The sequence below is a fragment of the Balaenoptera acutorostrata genome, chromosome 10 (assembly GCF_949987535.1).
Source record: "Balaenoptera acutorostrata chromosome 10, mBalAcu1.1, whole genome shotgun sequence".
Taxonomy (NCBI): Eukaryota; Metazoa; Chordata; class Mammalia; order Artiodactyla; family Balaenopteridae; genus Balaenoptera; species Balaenoptera acutorostrata.
Genome location: NC_080073.1, coordinates 6,620,049 through 6,636,529, shown reverse-complemented (window position 1 = coordinate 6,636,529; position 16,481 = coordinate 6,620,049). Strand labels below are relative to the sequence as shown.

General features: G+C 42.7%; 1 pseudogene; it reads left to right on the top strand.

Annotated features, from left to right (window-relative positions):
• Positions 1 to 13,562: 13,562 nt before the first annotated feature.
• LOC103008122 (26S proteasome regulatory subunit 10B-like) lies at positions 13,563 to 14,732 on the top strand (annotated as a pseudogene).
• The last annotated feature ends 1,749 nt before the right edge of the window (positions 14,733 to 16,481 follow it).

Below are 16,481 nucleotides of genomic sequence, written 5' to 3'. Positions count from 1 at the left end.
GAGGCACCCCAGCCACTGCCCCGAGGCTCACCATCGGCAGGTCACATCCGCTGCCGCTCTCCCTCTGCCCTTTCCAAGTCCATATCCAGACGGCCTCAGCAAGCCCAGAGCACACAGCAATTCACCACGTGGCATAGCCAAGCCAGCACCCATGCAAGCCTGGTGGCCAGGTGGCCAGGACACTTCCCTCTGAGGGAAGCAGTGTCCCCCAGGGAGCCAGCCCAGCCCCAGGGCAGAAAGCCCTTTAAATCACACGTCCGAGGACTTTCCTCCCCTATTTCAAAAGGTTCCGTGGAAGACATCAGCCAGAATGAATGCGGAATTAAATGCACGGACAGGTCATTAAGTGTAATTTCCCTGCCAGAAATGCAAAGGCAGCTGGGGACTGGTGAGAACAGCAGCATCTTTCAGCCAGTTCTTGAGGTCCCAGATTTGTGGCCTGAGAGGTTTGGAGCGTTTGGGGGGGTGGAAAGGGTTACTGGGCACGAGCCCATGACTTTGTCCTATCAGACGTGCGTAAGGACACCCAGAAGGCATCTCGGTGTTCCGTAGAGAAGTGCAGACTGACACCCAGCAGCGTCAGTACTGAAACTCCTTAGCCTGTGCATAGGGGGCTGAGAGGCAAAGAATGCTGATTGGCGATGGGGGTTCAACTTGGAAAGAGCCCACACGGCAAACACTGAAAAGAGACAGAGCTTTGGATCAAACATCCAAAGGTTCATTGATTACAAGTTATCTGACCTTGACCAGGTGATGTCACCTCTTGAGCCTCAGTTTCCTTACCTGTAAAATTGGAACTATGATAGTAGTACCTATCTTCCCGGTGGTCAGGAGGATTAAGTGGGACAAGCTACAAAAAATACCTGATATGTAGTAGACAATCAAATATTTATTAAGCAAGACAGACAGTTGTAATATAACACATGTACTAGTACCTTACGGAGTACCTACTATGTGTGGACACTGCCAAATACTCTAGGGGCATTTGCTTGTTTACTCCTCTCAAGCAGGAAGCTGGGCTCAGGTAAAAGTGGAGACTGGACAAACTAACCCAGACATAAGGGAGGGTCCAGGTGGGTGGTCAGCAGGGGACACTGGGCATACCACACTTGGGGTTGGGTGCAGCAGGCATCTATGTCAGAGGTGACATAGATGGGTGGGGCCGGAGAACCCAGGTTGCAGTGATACTTGAAGTCTAGTAGGCAATGGATGTGGCTTAATTGGGATGCCAAATCCGTGGCCTACCTACCCCCACTCTGCAGCCTGTGTCTCTGGCAGACATAACTAATCCATCACAGAGTGGTCCCTGGAAGTCTCCCCATCCTTCTCAATGAGAGTTGTCAACTGAAATTAAATCAACTTGCTGTCTTTGTATTTACAGATGAAGCCTTGGAGAAGGGGTGGGTGTGAGAGACTGGAGTCCTTCACCTGATATTGGGGGCGCTGCTCTTGGACCCCAGCCATAGATGAAACTCAGCTTCATCACGCCAGTGCCAGGGACTCCTAATGCCTCCTTCCCCATACACACCCCTGTGGGCCAGGATTGAGTAAGGAAGGCAGTGGGGGCTGAGTCTCCAAGTTCAAGAGCACCAGAGCTGCAGCTGAGCAAAGGCGGGAGGTGGTAGAGACCACTGACAGCCCCTTACCCGAACAGGGCCACAATTTCCCCATCTGGAAAATGCATCGGATGGAGTAAGCTCTCCAACAGCCCCTTCTTTCCTAAAACCAAGCTGGCCAACCCTACTGCTGGGATGTCTCCAAGAAGATATTTGTGACAAAGAGCACAAACTTGAGTCTGACCCCCAAGGAGCTTCCCTGGGAAGAATCGAGGGCGCAGAGCCAAGACTGGAACCTCTGAAAGTCAGACAAAAGCCAAGCTTCATCAGGCATATTGTGGCCATCTTCTCCAGCCTTCTCTAAGCATGAACTGTTCATTTTATGTTTTCCCGGAGCCATCACTCAATTAACCAGCCAGCAGGGAGCACCTGCTCCATGCCACCTTGAGCACAATGTAGGAAGAACAAGAAGCTTCTGCCCTGCAAGGACCGGCATTCCGTCTGTGTTCTGCTTTACCCAGACACTGCCTGTCTCTTCTCCCTTGCCCCTCTTTTTCACGTGTGTCTTTTGTATTTCTTTGCTCCACTCATCTGAGCGTGCTCCACTCCAGGTTGCACATAAATTCCTCTGCTCTGTTTTGTGTGCATTGTGACTGCTGATGTGTGTGCTGATGCCTTCTTACAGGCGCTGTCAGTGAGTCAGGTCGAGCGTGTGCATAGATTTTCAGAAAGGAGGAGAGAATTGTACAGAGCAGAATGCCAAAGCCATTACGGAGAGTGTCTGAAATGGCAAGTCTTTCCACTTTATGTCTAAAAAGGCTCTTGGGGGCTTCCCTGGTGGCACAGTGGTTAAGAATCCGCCTCCCAATGCAGGGAACACGGGTTCGAGCCCTGGTCCGGGAAGATCCCACATGCCGCGGAGCAACTAAGCCTGTGCGTCACAACTACTGAGTCTGCGCTCTAGAGTCCGCAAACCACAACTACTGAAGCCCACGTGCCCAAAGCCCCTGCTCCGCAACAAGAGAAGCCAACACAATGAGAAGCCCACACACCGCAAAGAAGAGTAGCCCCTGCTCGCCGCAACTAGAGAAGGCCCGTACACAGCAAGGAAGACCCAACACAGCCAAAATTAATTAATTAATTAATTAATTAATTAATTAATTAAACTTATAAAAAAAAAATAAAAATCAAAAGGCTCTGTTCAAGGCCTCTGGCTTTCTGTCTCCCGTGGGTGCTTCTTCCTCTTACACCTGATCATTACCTGCCCAGGATGATTTCTGCCTCTTATCACCATGTGGAATCAGATCCAGGAGGCGGCGAGCCAGCTGTGGCATCATTACAGCACTGGAGTCAAAAGGGAAAGGAGTCCATGGTTGCAGCCAGGACAGATGGGGAGGTTAGAGGCCAAGGTCGAGGGACCAGGAATATTTAGCTGAGGCTGCAGGGCCACAGCCACAGTTAACCAGTTGCTAAGGCAAAACTGAGCTGGGTGGTAAGAACCAAGAAAACTGCACATCTTGTGGTGAAGTCTGAGAGCAAAGCCTCCAGGGCCACCTCCCTGTGGGACTCTCTGTGAAGCCCAGCTCCACCAGGCAGTCATGGGGCGTTTCTGAGAGCAGAGTCCAAGAGCTCCACCACACAGCGAGTAGGTCAATCATCTTGACTGCCCATCACTTTTCCACTTGTGTACGTCTCATCTTGTGAGCCAGACAGTAAGACTGGGAGACAGGGGTGCAGTGTCCTGTCTTCTTTTTAATTCCCCGGGAGCTAAGTGCAGAGGACAGTGGAAATAACTGGGCCTCTAGAGCTGGCTGGGGCAGGTTTGTTATCAGCTCTGCTACTTACGGCTGTGAACTGGGGCAAGTTACCTTCCCTGTCTGCACCCCAGGGGCTCATAAGGTACGCTGCAAAGGGATTTGGGGTTAAACGGGATTATATATAAAGCACAGGGAAGCTGAGCTGCATATGGTCACTATCTGCTGGCCCTTCTTCCTTATCAGTCAGTTTGGTTACTGCTTGCTTTACTCGAATGATTTACTTATTTATTTGAAAATGTCAGGGCGTGCAGGCATAGAGAGTGTCTCATCCTTCAAACAGTTTCTGTTCTTTTGGGGCGAAAAGCAGATGCAGGAGGTGAATGGTTGTGCTCGGTGTAGCAGTGTGATTCAGAGGCATGGTAACTTACTAGTTCACACTGTCACCTTCCCTCTGTGCCAGTCAGCTCAAGCTGCCATAACAAAGTGCCACCGACTGGGTGGTCGAAACAACAGGAATTTATTTTCCCACAGTTCTGGAGGCTAGAAGTCTAAGATCAAGGTGTCAGCACGGTTGGTTTCCTCTGAGGCTTCTCCCCTTGGCCACCCTCCTGCAGCCTCTTGACATGGTCATCCCTCCCTGTGTGCAGGTCCCCTGGGGTCTCTTTCTCTTAGGGACGCCAGTCATATTGGATTAGGGCCCCACCCTACTGGCCTCATGTTAACATAATCAGCTCTTTAAAGACCGTATCTCCAAATAAGGTTATATTATAAGGTACTGGGGGTTGGAACCTCATCATATGAATTTTGAGGGGACACAGCTCAACCTATTACACCTTCCAACCCTGTAACTACTGCCCATCATGGGATTTCAGGCTCTCTTGCGAGCTCAGGCACGCAGTTTCCCAAGACTCACAGCAGCCCAAGAGCTCCAGCCACGGGTGTGACCTTTGCTGGGTCACTGCATCTGTCAGTGAGGCTGGGCAGCAGTTTCCCTCATACCAAACTCAAAACATAGCTGGGCCACCCTAACGCCAAGCCACAGGGCTTCCCAAAGAAGACAGCAGGCACCCTGGCACCAAAATGAGAGGACAAGACCAAAGAAAACGCTCGTGGATGGAGCATTTAATGTAATCAAATTAAATGTCCTGCCTCTTTCTTACCCATCTCCACATTCAGCAGAATGAAGAGCCTGGGGTGCTTGGCAAACCTGAAGCACCAAGGTCAGATTCAGTGGCATTCCCTAGACATGGGGGTGGTGTAAGGCCCCCCCTGAGCCCTGGGCTGAGATGAGGGGACTCACCACCCAGTGTGGGGAGTTTCAGGCACCTGCATCAGTGCTCTGCACATATCCAAGCCCCACAGGCCCTCTCGCAGGCCCGCTGCACTGCTCACCCAACATGTTCTCTCTTGGCTCTTACCCACCCCCTCGACCTAGACTCCAAGGACGCCCAGATCCGTATTTCCCACCCTGACCTCTTCCAGAGACTCAAACCCACAATTCCAAGAGCTGGCTGGACACATCCACCTGGCTGTACCACTGGCAAAAGACACGTCAACACCGAAGTTCTCATTTCCCCTCCCTGCCAGTCAACTCTTTCTCCAGGGTTCCCCAGCTCAGGGCCGGACATCTGCCCAGTTGCCCCAGCCAGGATGTGAGGGCCCCCCTGGACTGCTCCTTCCCACTCCTTCCTCCCCTTCCTCTCCCTCTGTCCCTCCCTGAAGTGGGCCACCTGCATCTGTTGCGAGGACAACAGCAACACCCCCTGCCTCATGGTCCTCCCCTCCACTGAAATCTCTCTCCTCACCGCCATCCAGGTGATTCTCCCAAAACATAAATATGCAATCTGATCATTCTCCTGCTTAAACAAGTTCAAGAGGATCAGATGATAAGCTGCATGGGAGTTGGGACCTCACTCGCCATTTTTATGAGTCATGGTACTGGGAGGAGACAGATGGCACACACACCAAGCTGGGTAACGGAGGGCAGCTTAATGAAGGGACTACTTGGAAAGGTGTGGGCAGAGTTTAAGGAGAGCAACAGAGATGGTGCAGCGCCCAGGACAAGTATCAGCAGGGAGTCATCGCCAGCCGAGGCCTGAGGACCGAGGAGAGGGAGAAGTTGCCTAGACCCCAGGAGAGCTATGTGGAGAGGGTAGACTGACGGCAGCTGTGGCCTGGGAGATCTGGGCGCTGTAACCCCACAGGCAGGGAACTGGGGTGACAAATACCCCGATCTCTCTTTCCCTTTACCCTCTGATCTCTTGCTAGTGCCTCTAATTTGCCACCTCTAACCAGCACCCAGTGGGCACGGTGCCTGCTGATGCAGTCTGCATGGGTCAGCCTCCCAGGGCCCAGGGCGGTGCAGAGAAAGGTGCCTGGTGGACCTGAAGGAAGATCCCAGCACACCAGTAGCACCACTGGCACCCAGGGACCAACCACTCAGATAGCAGAATAAACTTATGAACCAATAAATGTTTCTAAATGAACATGAGGAGGACGGAGGCCATACTTATTGGCCAGGTGTTTGGAGACCTTCACACATCTGACCCAAACTCCCTTTCCAATTGCCATATGCTCCACTTCCAGCAAGGACATTGCTCCTTATTCAAGGCACTTCTCAAATGCCACCTCTTCTGGGAAGCCGTACCTCACTTCTCCGGAAAGTTATCCACTTTCCCACAGACCTCATTTACCCTCTGCTTTTATTACATCAGGCTATGGTCTCTATTCAAATCTCTTCACATCCCTCTTTCTCCCTACCAGCATGAGCACCATCATATTTCTCTCCACATCCCCAGCATCTGGTACATATTAGGTGCTCAACAAAACATTCAGTAGTTATTTAGACAGGATGGACTTGTGAGATATGATTGTTCCTAGCGCCCACACTGGAGACAATGAGTTTTTCTATCCATTGCCAAAGACGGTGAGGGTTTTTTACCTTCTGATTTTAAAAAATCAATGTGCTATCTTACAGACTTGAGATCAAAGTTGATTTAGTTTTTTACTAAATAATAATAAAAGCACCAAGGTAAAAGACACACAGGTGCTTCAATTCAGATCTAAGCAGAGCCAAAGCCGGCGAAGCTGGCACTGAGGGAGAAGTTCCCCGCTGACAGGGGTGTGCCGCCAACTCAGCTCCTCAAGCCTCATAAACTGATGGAATTGAAAACTACTGCTTCGAAGCAAAGTATACAGTGCACTCACCGACAAAGAGGCATTTTGTGGACACGGGCTGTGAAGCTTGTTTTCATTTTCAAGTTTTAAAAATCGAATTTCCATGCAAATAGGAAAGGATGTGTTCGGGAGTGTTGAGCTCGGGATTTGTTTGAGCACCAAGCGGCATGACTAATATTTGGGGGTTGGAAAGTGGCCAAGGACACTTAAGGAATTCCAGTATTACAAAGGAAACCAAATATGTTGTGATTAGAGCATTCACTGTCCCAAGCAAATAAATGAGCTGGCTCAGAAGAGAAGCCTCTTTGCGCTGCCCATTGGCTTCTCAGCAATTCTGTTCCCAAGATTCTGTGATCGTGTAAGAAGAATCACTGTTCAAATTTCGGTTAAAAACTCATTTATTCAAATGTTCTGAAAATGGGTTTTTAAATATTCAGAGGAAGAAAAATGCAAAATGTTAGGCCTGAGGGACAGGGGCCTAATAGAGTTTTAATAAGTAATTTATTTTTGTATTCCATCATGATGAGCCTGAACTTGGATAGTGGGAGGAAGGGAGAGGTAAGGAGTGAGATGCTTGGGATCTCCCTCCTGACTAAAAAGGAAAAGAATCACGAAGAATCTGGTGTGAGGATTCGGGTATATAATCCCAGGTTTTAAGAAACGTTTCTTGGATTATGGCATATAAGACTTCAGCTTTGCTCTCAAGTGAAAAGAAAAGTTCTTGTATTTGAATGGGGCGGGGGGAGTGAAGCAGGAGAGACAGTTAGCATAAGAAGTTCTCAAGCAGAAATAGTTTGAAAAGGGCAATTACCTCATTCTATCTGAAAGAGCAAATGAATAGTTAAAGGCTTTTAAAATAATCAATTTGAAGTCCCTACACAGAAAAGCAAGATGTTGAGCTGGGGACCCAGGAGGCTCAGAAAGACACTGTGTCTTCCTAATGCCACACCAAGGACCAACCTCAACGTGAGAAACTGTTTAATATGAGAAAAGATGCAATTTGGATCTAGATATTTGTAATTTTCCCTATCTTAGTCTAAATCTGATACAGCAGTTGAGTAATATTTCTACTGTTTTGATAAAGAGATAGACTCGTGTGTGTGTGTGTGTGTGTGTGTGTGTGTGTGTGTGCGTGTGTGAGAGACAGAGAGACAGAGAGAGACAGAGAGAGAGAGTATATCTTGGTCCATTGCCCAAAATCTGCAGTAATCACTACCTCCCCTGGTGGCCATATCCATAATTGCAGGCCTGTGTCTTCACACGGCCCCTTGGCAAAGGCACTGAGTTTTGTTTTACAATGACTGCTGGTCTGTGTTTGTCTCAGGGTACGAATGACGTGGGAACATGAGTACCAAATGCTCCAAAGGTTCCAATTAATAGGACCGTGATATCCTTATGACATGCCTGGAACTTCCATTGTGAAGTGGAACCCCTGGCTCTGGAAGGACATTTGCCTTTTTGTCCTTAATTCTGAGTAATGACTCTCCCAATTTCTTTTCTTTCCAGACTTCTTGGCACTCAACACCAGAAGTGCAGTTAAAAGCTCCTTCTCTGCCCGAAGAGGAGAACCACGTTCTTTAACATTAAGTCCCGTTAAAGGGCTAGAGAGCTATTGGTCCTTCCTTCCTGGATCAGAAACGCTGGCTGTACCCGAAAGATCTGTGGCTTGACATCTATTGATCTGAATTTTTCTTTCATTTCTATTTCTGCTCAAACAACTCCTGGTTTGCATTTCTGTCACTGTTTTAGTCTAGTATCCTGGCAACCACCTCCAAGGTTCTTACTGTCTGACAAGAAAGGCAGTGGGGAGGGAGGAGTGGGAGAAATGTGTCTTAAGTGGGGTGGTGGGAGAAGGTAGACATGAGGGAGGGTAAGGTGGAGAGAGGGGAGAAAAGAAGGGGAGGAGAGAGGAAGCAGGAATGATGCAAAAGGAGAGAAAACATGAATTGAGGAAGAAAAGGGGATGAGATGGGGAACAGGCAGGGGTGGGGGAGGAAGGCTTGTGTTCACCTGGCTAGGAGTCACCAGGGCCCTGGTACCTCAGTGGTGACCCAACATGAGCAAGTGGGTAAATAAATTAATGTCCTAACATCTGACCCACTCCAGCCAGAGATGGCTCACTTGGTGACCCTGGAACCCAGGACAGTCCCTACTCTGAGATGGGAGGACAGGCAGGCTGCCGGTGAGAAGCCAGTCCTCTCAGTTAGGAGGTGACTTTAGCTCAGGGTCTCATGGCCCTACCTGGCCCTCACCCTGACCTTGCTGCTACCTCTAGCTCACACCCAGATTCTGGAGAATTCTTCTGGTTTCTAATTCATGCACTATTTTTCCTGGTCCCAGCTTCCAGGGAGCTGCTGGTTGAATGAAGTGATTTCCAGTGAGGTCCTGTCACCCCTCAAAAGGAGCTCAACTACTGGCTACTGTGAACCTCATAATGCAAATATGTATAATAGTTTTCCTTGGATGCTGGGAGGCTCTTAGCAACCTATATATTCCAACTCATCTTAGGACAGCTGATAGGCTTAGCCAAAGAGCACCTCGGGCATTCCAAAATATGTTCCCACCTCGCTAAAAACCAACAACAAACTGTACACGTGCACTTAACAATGTGTAAAGTGTTGTTATATACTACCATAAATTTTTCTCCTAAACTGTTGGGATGACTTTCCTGGTCTTGCCATTGGCCAGTGGGTGTGTTGATAAACTAAAACCAACACTCTGTGTTTTAGGATACTTTACATGGAGCGGATGTTCGTGCTGCTAAAAGGGGAATTTTTATGCCATCATTCTTTGAAAAACATAACTTGCCAAAATGAAAACAAGAAGAAACAGTAAATCTGAATAGTCCTGTATTCTTAAAAATAAGACAAACAACTCATTCTACACATTAAAAAAAACACAATTTTTTGTCACCAAAATAAAGAGGGAACATTTCTCAACATATTGAGATCAACACATCCCTGGTACCAAAACCAGACAAGGATATTATAAGAAAATAAAATTATTGTCCAATATAATTCATGAATAGAGATGCAAAAATACTATACAAAATATTAGTGGGCTTCTCTGGTGGTACAGTGGTTAAGAATCCGCCTGCCAATGCAGGGGATACGGGTTCGAGCCCTGGTCTGGGAAGATCCCACATGCCATGGAGCAACTGGGCCCGTGAGCCACAACTACTGAGCCTGCGCGTCTGGAGCCTGTGCTCCGCAACAAGAGAGGCCGCGATAGTGAGAGGCACACGCACTGCGATGAACAGTGGCCCCCTCTCGCCGCAACTGGAGAGAGCCCTCGCACAGAAACGAAGACCCAACACAGTCAAAAATAAATAAATAAATAAAATATGGTATAAAGTTTAAAAAAAAAATTAGCAAATTGAATACAGTGATATATTTTTTAAAAAGGATAATCTATCATGACTGAGTGAAGTTTATTTGAAAAATATCAGTATGGTGTAACATTTAAATATCAGTCAATACATTTCACCATATTGAGAAAAATCATATCTCAAAAGATTTATTAAAAACATTTGATAAAATCAATAACTATCTATAACAAATTCCTCAGCATTAGGAATACAAGGGAACGTCTTTAACTATATAATGAGTATGTACAAGATATCCACAGCTAACATCATAGTTAATGATGAAATACTGCATTCTTTCCTCTAGTGTTTGGGAACAAGATAAGGATGTCCACAATCTCACGCACAATCTTAGGGGTAAAGCAAACAATTAGAATTAACAAGTGAAATTGTCAAGGCCACTAGATACAGGATCAACATAAAAATTAATACATTTAAAAGAATTTAAATAATATAAATTATGCTCTTAAACTACAATGGAATTAAGTTAGAAATCAGTAATAGATCTGGAAAGTCCTCAAATGTAGGAAACTAAACAACACACTTCTAATTAACTTATGGATCAAAGAAGAAATTACAAGGAAAATTACAAAATATTTTGAATTGAATGAAAATAAAAATACAACACATCAAAATTTTGGGGATGCAGCTAAAACTCCACTTAGAGGGAAATTTATAGTAATACATGCTTATAGTAGAAAAGAAGAAGAGTTTCAAATCAATGACCTAGGTTTCTAACTTATTATTCTATTCAAAGTTATTCTAAAAAAGAACAGCAACTTAAACCTAAAATAACCAGAAAAAAAATAAAGAGAAAAAAAATTAAACAGCAGTGAAATTGAAACAGAAAAGTAACAAAGCAAAGCAAAACTGATTATTTAAGAAAATTATTAAAATTGACAAACCACTAGCCAGACTAATCAGGAAAAAAAAAAGATGACATAAATTACCAATATCAGGAATAAAAGGTCATGACCATAGATCCTACAGAGAGTAAAGGCTAATAGGGAATATTATATATAAGTATATACCAATAAATTCAGCAATTTAAATGAAATGGATAAATTCCTTGCAAGATACAAATTACCAAAGCTCACTCAAGAATAAATATATATCCTAAATAGCCCTATATCTAGTAAGAACTTCTTTTGTAGTTAAAATCCTTCCCACAGGGGCTTCCTGGTGGTGCAGTGGTTAAGAATCTGCCTGCCAATGCAGGGGACATGGGTTCGAGCCCTGGTCCGGGAAGATCCCACATGCCACAGAGCAACTAAGCCCGTGTGCCACAACTACTGAGCTACTGAGCCTGCGCTCTAGAGCCCACAAGCCACAACTACTGAGCCTCTATGCCACAACTACTGAAGCCTGCACGCCTAGAGCCCGTGCTCCACAACAGGAGAAGCCACTGCAATGAGAAGCCTGAGCACCACAATGAAGAGTGGCCCCTGTTCACCGCAACCAGAGAAAAGCCCGTGTGCAGCAACGAAGACCCAACGCAGCCAAAAATAAAATAAATAAATTAAAAAAAAAAAAACCTTCCCACAAAGAAAAACTCCAGGCCCAGATGGTTTCATTGGTGAATTCTGTGAAACATTTAATAAAGATAACATCAGTTTTACATAAACTCTTCTGGAAAATCAAAGAGAAGGAGAAATCACTCCCTAACAAATTCTATGAAGCCAGCATTAACCTGGTAGCAAAACCAGACAAACACACTACAAGAAAAAGCAAAACAAAACTACAGATCAACATCTTTCATGAGCATAGATGCAAAAAAATGAAGTTTTGTAAATCATAACTGCAATATGTAAAAGGATCATGACCAAGTGGAGTTTATCCCAGGAATGCAAGGTTGGTTTTACATTTAACATTAATGTAATTCACCATACTTATGGAAGGAAAAGAAGAAGAAAAATGCATATTATCATCTCAAAACATGTGAGGAAGAGGAAGAGGAAAAAGAAGAGAAGAAGGAGGAGAAGGAAGAGGGGAAGGAGGAGGGGGAGTAGGAAGAGGAGGAAGCAGATACAACAGCAGCATTTGATAGAATCCAACAACCATTCATGATAGAAACTCTAGGCAAACTAGGAATAGACGGGAACTTCATCAACCCGATAAAGATGATCCATAAAAACATACAGCTAATATCACCTTACTGAGAGACTGAATACATTCCCCACAAAGATCAGGAGAGAGACAAAGATGTCTGTTCTTACCACTTGTACATGACATTATACTGGAGGTTCTATCCAGTGCAATAGGCCAGAAAAAACAAATAAGAGGCGTACAATTTCGAAAGAAAGAAATACAACTGTCTTTATTTGTAGGCAAACTTATAGTCTGTAGAAAATCCTAAGGAATTTACCAAAAAAATGCTGGAATAAGTGAATTTAGAAAGGTTGCAGGATACCAAGTTAACATAAAACAAATAATTCTATTTCTATGTACCAGAAAGAAACAATCAGGAATTGATATTTTTAAAAAACACTATTAATGATAGCATCAAAAATATAAAATACATATCAAAAATTTGAATAAAAGATACACAAGGCTAGTACCTCAAAAACTTCAAAACATTGCTAAAAGAAATGATAGAAAACCTCAATAGATGGATAAATATACCATGTTTGTGAATTGGCAAAATCAATACTAAGATAGCAATTCTCACCAAATCAATCTGTAGATTCAATCAATCTCAATCAAAGTCCCAGAAGGATTTTTTTTTTTTGGTACAAGTTGACAACTTGATTTTAAAATTTATATTAAAATGCAAAGGACCTTGAATACCCAAAATAATTTTGAACAAGAAGAACAAAGTTGGAGGACTTAGACTACTTGATTACAAGATTTATTATAAAGCAACTCTAATCAAGGCAATGTGGCATCTGTATAAACATACATCAGTGAAATAGAATGGAAGGTCCAGAAATAGACCCACATACCCATGGTTAATTAATTTTCAACAAAGGTGCCAAGGGAGTTCAATGGAGAAAGGATAATCTTTTCAAAAAATGGTTCTGGAACAGTTGCATATTTGGAAGTAAAAAATGAACCACATCATTATCATATTACACCATATATAAAAATTAACTCAAAATGGATCATAGATCTAGATGTAAAAGCTTAAACTATAAAACTTCTAGAAGAAACCATGAGAGAAAATCTTAATGATCTTATATTTGGCAAAAAAAAAAAAAAAAAACTAAATAGGAAACAAAAGGCATAAACTATAAAAGAAAAAATAATTTAGTTGGTTTCCAGCAAAATTAAAAACACTTGCTCTTCAACAGATACTGTTATAAAAATGAAAAGGCATGTCACAGACTGAAAATATTTGCAAAACATAATCAACAAAGAATTTGTATGTAGAATATATTTTTTTACATGTATAACTCAATAGTAAGACAAATGGCCCAATGAAAATGGTAAAAGATTTGAACTGACATTTCACCAAAGAAGATGGCAAATAAGTGCATGAAAAGATGCCTCACATCATTAGTCATTAGGAAAATGCAATTCAAAACCACAATGAGATACCACTTCACAGCCCCTAGAATGGCTCAAATTAAAAAGACTGACCACTCCAAGCGTTAGTGAGTATGTGGGGCAACTGGAACTTTCATACTCTGCTGGTGGGAATATAAAATGGTACGGTCACCTTGGAAAACAGATCATAGTTGCTTAAAAAGTTAAAAATAGTTTCCCATCATGGAGGACCCTAGAGATAAGGTGCTTCAGGACTACCACAAGAACCTGCTGGAGCACAAGGAGATCGACAGCCATCTCAAGGAGTTAAGGGGACAATTAAAAGAACTTGCCAAGCAGTATGAAAAGTCTGAAAATGATCTGAGGCCCTACAAAGTGTTGGGCAGATTGTGGGTGAAGTACTTAAGCAATTAACTGAAGAAAAATTCATTGTTAAAGCTACAAATGGACCAAGATATGTTGTGGGTTGTCGTCGACAGCTTGACAAAAGTAAGCTGAAGCCAGGAACAAGAGTAGCTTTGGATATGACTACACTAACTATCATGAGGTATTTGCCAAGAGAGGTAGATCCACCGGTTTACAACATGTCTCATGAGGACCCTGGGAATGTTTCTTATTCTGAGATTGGAGGGCTATCAGAACAGATTCGGGAATTAAGAGAGGTAATAGAATTACCTCTTACAAACCCATAATTATTCCAACCTGTAGGAATAATACCTCCAAAAGGCTGTTTGCTATATGGACCACCAGGTACAGGAAAAACACTCTTGGCATGAGCTGTTGCTAGCAAGCTGGATTGCAATTTCTTAAAGGTTGTATCTAGTTCTATTGTAGACAAGTACATTGGTGAAAGTGCTCGTTTGATCAGAGAAATGTTTAATTATGCCAGGGACCACCAGCCATGCATCATTTTTATGGATGAAATAGATGCTATTGGTGGTCGTCGGTTTTCTGAGGGTACTTCAGCTAATAGAGAGATTCAGAGAACTTTAATGGAGCTACTGAATCAAGTGGATGGATTTGATACTCTACATAAGAGTTAAAATGATCATGGCTACAAACAGGCCAGATACAGTGGATCCTGCTTTGCTTCGTCCAGGCAGATTAGCTAGAAAAATACATATTGATTTACCAAACGAACAAGCAAGGTTAGATATATTGAAAATCCATGCAGGTCTCATTCCAAAGCATGGTGAAATAGATTATGAAGCAATTGTGAAGCTTTCAGATGGCTTTAATGGAGCAGAACTTAGAAATGTTTGTACTGAAGCAAGTATGTTTGCAATTCTTGCTGATCATGATTTTATAGTACAGGAACACTTCATGAAATCAGTCAGAAAAGTGGCTGATTCTAAGAAGCTAGAGTCTAGATTGGACTACAAATCTGTGTAATTTACTGTCATGGTTGCATGACAGATATTGGCTTAATGTAAAAATAAAGTTAAGGAAAATAATGTATGTATTGGCAATGATCTCATTAAAAGCGTATGAATAAAAATGTGTATGAATAACATTGTAAAAATTAGTAATTCAGTAATTCTACTTTTAAGAAGTATGGAAGAAATTTGTATGTTTGTTAATTTGTATTTATTGCAGCAGAAGTTATAAAAGAAGAGTATGTTGAAGCTTTTCGCATTTGCTGTGTATTTTGTAAAACCTTGAAAATGGTTTGAGACAGTAGTACCAGATAGCATTTCTTATGACTTATTTTATATCATTTGTTTTCCTCATCCTAAAAAGTTTAATAAAATCTGTTTGATACAGTTCTCCTACCAAAAAAAAAAAGTTAAAAATACCTCTTCCTTTCCAATTTGGATTTCTTTTATTTCTTTTTATTCTCTGATTGCCATGGCTAGGACTTCCAAAACTATGCTGAATAAAAGTGGTGAGTGGACATCCTTGTCTTGCTCCTGATCTTAGAGAAAATGCTTTCAGCTTTTCATCATTGAGTATGATGTTAGCTGTGGGTTTTTCACATATGGCCTTTATTATGTTGATGTATGTTTCCTCTATGCCCACGAAACTGTCACTTTTTGCAGATGACATGATACTATACATAGAAGGTCCTAAAGACCCTACCAGAAAACTACTAGTGCTCATCAATGAATTTGGTAAAGTTGCAAGACACAAAATTAATATACAGAAATGTTTTGCATTTCTATACATTAACAATGAACTATCAGAAAGAGAAATTAAGAAAACAATCCTATTTGCCATCACATCAAAAAGGATAAAATACCTAGGAATGAATCTACCTAAGAAGGTAAAAGACCTTACTTGGAAAACTATAAGACACTGATGAAAGAAGCTGAAGATGACACAAATAGATGGAAAAATATATCGTGTTCTTGGATTGGAAGAATTAATGTTGTTAAAATGACCATACTACCCAGGGCAATCTACAGATTCAGTGCAATCCCTATCAAAATACCAGAGGCATTTTTCAGAGAACTAGAACAAATAATTTTAACATTTATATGGAAACACAAAAGACCCTGAATAGCCAAAACAATTTTGAGAAAGAAGAACAAAGCTGGAGGAATCATGCTCCCTGACTTCAGACTACATGACTAAGCTATAGTAATCAAAACAGTAGAAACATAGATCAATGGAACAGAATAGAGCTGAGAAACAAACCCACACACTTATGGTCAATTAATCAAAAGACAGCCTCTTCAATAAGTGGTGCTGGAAAAACTGGGCAGTTACTTGTAAAAGAATGAAATTAGAACATTCTCTAACACCATATACAAAAACAAACTCAAAATGGATTAAAGACCTAAATGTAAGGCTGGATACTGTAAAACTCCAAGAGGAAAACACAGGCAGAACAGCCCTTGACATAAATCACAGCAATATTTTTTTGGATCCATCTCCTGAAGTAAAGGAAACAAAAGCAAAAATAAACAAATGAGACCTAATTAAACTTAAAAGCTTTTGCACAGCAAAGGAAACAATTGACAAAATGAAAAGACAACCTACTGAATGGGAGAAAATATAAGCAAATGATATGGTTGATAGGAGTTAACATCCCACATTTACAAACAGCTCATACAACTCAATATCAAAAAAAAAAAAAGATTAAAAAATGGTCAGAAGTACTGAACAGACATTTTTTCAAAGAGGAAATGCAGATGGCCA